The 3861-nt window shown below is 39.9% G+C and overlaps 1 non-coding gene across 1 annotated transcript; it reads left to right on the top strand.

The window, feature by feature from the left end:
* Positions 1–334: 334 nt before the first annotated feature.
* On the top strand, positions 335–441 carry LOC141722104 (small nucleolar RNA R71). Its single transcript, XR_012575135.1, has one exon. It is a non-coding gene; the product is annotated as a small nucleolar RNA R71 (small nucleolar RNA).
* The last annotated feature ends 3420 nt before the right edge of the window (positions 442–3861 follow it).

The following is a 3861-nucleotide window of genomic DNA, read 5'->3' as shown; positions in this document are numbered from 1 at the left end:
ACATGGATCAGTCTCCTGCGCACCGGCACAAAGCTCACAGACACTACTGATCTGATTAACCTTATAATTAGCCAAAGAATCCACCTTCATCGTCAAAGCCTTAAGCTGAGCAGTTATAGCAGTGGCTGTATCTAACTCCAGAATTCCTGCTACCTTACCCTGAGGTAGTCTCTGAGTTGGGTTATGGTATTCATTGGCATCCATCAGCTCAATCAATTCATAAGCTTCATCATAGCTTTTAGCCCATAAGACTCCTCCTGATGCTGCATCAAGCATATGTCTAGAAGTAGCACCCAATCCATTATAAAAGCAGTTAATGATCATCCAATCAGGAATCCCATGGTGAGGACACTTTCTAAGCATCTCTTTGTAGCGATCCCAAGCCTCACATAAAGATTTTCCAGATTGCTGAGCAAATTGAGTAGGTGCATTTCTGATTGCAACAGTCTTCGCCATAGGAAATAATTTAGTTAGGAACTTTTGAGCAAGATCCTCTCATTTGGTGATAAACCCTGGTGGTAGAGAATGTAACCAAAACTTAGCTTTATCCCGAAGAGAGACTGGGAAAAGCCTCAACTTAATAGCATCTTCAAAAACTCCATTGAACTTGAAACTGTCACAGATCTCGATGAAATCTCTGATGTGCATGTTGGGGTCTTCTGTCGGAGAACCCCAAACTGAACTGAGTTCTGTATCATCTGAATCGTGATCGACTTGATCTCAAAGGTGTTAGCCGAGATGGTTGGGTGAACTATGCTAGACTGAATATCATTAATCTTCGGTTGAGAGTAATCCATCAAAGCCTTCGGATCCCTTATGGTTCTTCCATTGCAATAAGAGCTTCTTCTTCAACTTTCTCCTCAACAAGAACTTCCTCAAAAACTTCCTTAGCTACTACGACTTCTTCCTCAGCTTGATCCAGTGTTCTCTTACGAGACCGAGAATGTGTATGCATACACGCTCGCTAGGGTACCTGGAACACGACAAGGAAACAAGTAAGTAACAATGTCTGAGTCAATGAATTTTAACGACCACTGATGACAAACACATAAACTAAAAATTAACCCCGAGTCCCCGGCAGGGACTCCAAAATCTTATTTGACAATAACATGCGCTAATATTCACGCAAGTATACATGATCGCAAGTAATATAGAATGATTTCTATTTCGTTCCCACAGAGACTGGTTTAGGTTAGTTTTAATCAATGCACTTATGTAATAATGGTATGGTTATTATTCAATGCTAAGACGATTAACAAATTGAGATTGTTATAACTATGATTAACTAAGAGATTATACTAAAGAATTATTAACTAAGAGATTAAAATGGATTGATTACTATATGACACAAACATAGGATTCTAACTTCAGTACTATTTTATTCAATAGCCTTTTTGTTCTGAACCTTAGCATGCAATGATGATGACACTAATCAGATAACACGAAACTAGTAAACGCCAACTTTCGTTGTACGTATACCCTACTACCAGACATCCACAAAAAAGATAGAAGCTGAATAGACACCAATTATATTGAGACCCTATATGTCTATAGAATTTGACAACATAATGATTTAATGCGCAAGTTATCTATCATGATTACATAGGAAAAGTAAGATGGTTAAAATTACCTACGAATCATGCATATGAAATACATGAAACTATGCTAACATGGCAAGTTCTAAACCCCTAAATTCACTTTCATTTCATTAGAGATTAACACGCTATCTTATAGATTCGCGATGCTCATATGACGAATAAGCACAACCAATACTAGGTTATCATGCAATCACCACACACTAAGGCATCGAAACAAGTTAACTAAAGAAATCCATAAGCAAATATGCTAGAACCCCACGATAACGATTAGCCCATAATCAGACTCATCATCAACGTGGGTTCCGATGAAAGCATGGTATAATAAATGTAGTCTTTATAAATAATAAAACCAAGTACATTGAACAAGAGTATAGGTTCAACAAATAAGAAAACTAGCATCCAAGATTATAAATTAAAACAAAGAATCACAAGAATAAACTAGACCCTCTTCGCCTTGGTTGAATTATGCTATACGGTCTTCTTATGCCTTCTCCTTAAGCTCTAGTACGTCTTGTTATGAAAAATGATCTTAAGTTTTTATTATATATCCTATAGAATCAACCAGGGCTTCAAACTCTCAGAATCCAAGTAGAAACATAATTCTATCATCCCAACCTGGTGCGGGCGCGCGCTTTACCAGCGCGGGCGCGCTGTAAATCTGCATCTCGATGCGGCCGTGCGCTACTACAGCGCAGGCGCGCTGACCTTCTGGAAAAAATACTGATTTTTATTTTCTTGCATGGTTTGAGCTGGCGATCTATGAGCAAACTCTCGAGACATCTTCCTAACACCAATTTAGCACCAAAACAATGTTAAACCTCCTGATTCTTTTATTTATGCCTGTAATCCAAAACAGTACAAAAACACATCAAAAACACAAATACCTTGAGTAGAAAACATCAATTCAAGCCTTTATAGGACATAATAAGTGGACATAAATGCCACTTAACAGAAACACCATGAATGAATTTATGGATCTCTTAGGGGCTAATTTGAACCGATAACCTCTTCCACTGCCGCCACATGTTGGCCCGCAAACTACTGCTACCACCCTTAGGGCGTTTTAGTCCCTCAAACCCCTGGAATTTCTAAATCTGTCGACCCTATTGAGGCACAGGCTTGGCTAAAGGAAATAGAGAAATTTTTTGAGATATTAGGTGTCGAAGAGCAACGCAAGACCATCTTCGCCTCCTACATACTAAAGGGAAAATCTAACTATTGGTGGGAGTCTAAGCGTAACCTTGAGACTGACACTGTGATCCCATGAGATAGATTCACGTGGTTGTTTCTAGATAAATACTTTCTTCGATTTATGGAGACTCAGATGGAGATAAAGTTCCTAGAGCTGAAGCAAGACAAAATGACAATGACAAAGTATGAGGCCAAGTTTACTGAGTAGTCATGGTTTGTACCGGAATATGTTAATACAGAAAAGAAGAAGGCGTGAAGGTTTCAGATTGGTCTGAAACAATGGATTCAGAACCGAGTGGCGATGTTAGAACTGACAGATTATGCCACCTTAGTGCAGAAGGTCTCGATAGTTGAAGCGGACTTCGAACAGAGCTTCAAAGAAAAAAAGAATATGAAGAGGAAGATAGGAAGTCAATGAGAAGGAGGAACTGAGAATAGAAGCCTTCCAAGCAGGTTCGTCAGGGGAACGGTTTCCCAACCTGCGAGAGGCCCCGAGTGAGAGCGTCGGTCTGGGTGGCGGACAATCTAGGGCGACATTTCACAGTCAACCCCGTGCCCCTATACCATATTGCCAGACATGTGGAAAGAGATACCTCAGAGTGTGTGCCCAAGCAAGAGCCCCTCTGAAATGCTTCAAGTGCAACCAACCAGTACACCTTACCCCAAGTTGCCCATAACTAGAAATGACATGTTTCCAGTGTGAAAAGGTAGGGCACGCAAGAAAGGATTTCCCCACAGCAAGGCCTCTGGCCTCAGGTATGAGCAGAGCTGCTTCCATCCGGCGTCCAACTTCTAGGACTTTCAATATGACCGTTCAGGACACTGTCCGGAACACGGATGTGATAGCAGGTACCCTTCTGTTAAACTCCGAAGGTGCAAATATCTTATTTAATTCTGAAGCAACCAAGTCATTTATATCTTGAAATTTTTCTAAGAAGATAAATCTTAATGCCATACCTTTACGTGAGATATTACAAGTAAAAATAACAAATTGAGAGATTATTTCTGTTAATCAAGTACATCCCAATTGTGAGTTAAAACTAGAAGGGAAAGTCTTTGAGGTTGACTTGAT

Source organism: Apium graveolens, chromosome 4 (genome assembly GCF_009905375.1).
Source record: "Apium graveolens cultivar Ventura chromosome 4, ASM990537v1, whole genome shotgun sequence".
In the NCBI taxonomy this organism is placed as follows: Eukaryota; Viridiplantae; Streptophyta; class Magnoliopsida; order Apiales; family Apiaceae; genus Apium; species Apium graveolens.
This window is presented reverse-complemented; position numbering and strand designations above follow the sequence as displayed.